Here is a 293-nt window from a genome sequence, read left to right as displayed (position 1 = left end):
AGGGACAGGGACCTGCGGGAGAGAGTCCAGTGCAGCCACAGGGATGATGGAAGGATGGAACATCTCCCTGGGGAGGAAAGGCTGAAGGAGCTGGAGAAGAGGAGCCTGAGGGGTGACCTCATTCATGTTTATCACTATGGAAAGGGGGAGTGTCAGGAGGACAAGGAGCCAGGCTCTTCTTAGGGACGTCCAGTGATAGGACAAGGGGCAATGGGTACAAGCTGGAACACAGGAGGTTCCACAAAAATATTAGAAAAAACTTTTTCCCTGTGCGGGTGCCGGAGCCCTGGCCC

General features: G+C 54.9%; 1 protein-coding gene across 1 annotated transcript in view; it reads right to left on the bottom strand.

The window, feature by feature from the left end:
* The window catches only part of LOC104278592 (C-type lectin domain family 2 member E-like), a gene marked incomplete at its 5' end in the record, with an annotated part of 2,765 nt that overhangs the window by 1,314 nt on the left and 1,158 nt on the right, over positions 1 to 293 (bottom strand). The window lies entirely within an intron of this gene.

The sequence above is a fragment of the Apaloderma vittatum genome, unplaced genomic scaffold (genome assembly GCF_000703405.1).
Source record: "Apaloderma vittatum isolate BGI_N311 unplaced genomic scaffold, ASM70340v1 scaffold20388, whole genome shotgun sequence".
Taxonomy (NCBI): domain Eukaryota; kingdom Metazoa; phylum Chordata; class Aves; order Trogoniformes; family Trogonidae; genus Apaloderma; species Apaloderma vittatum.
This window is presented reverse-complemented; position numbering and strand designations above follow the sequence as displayed.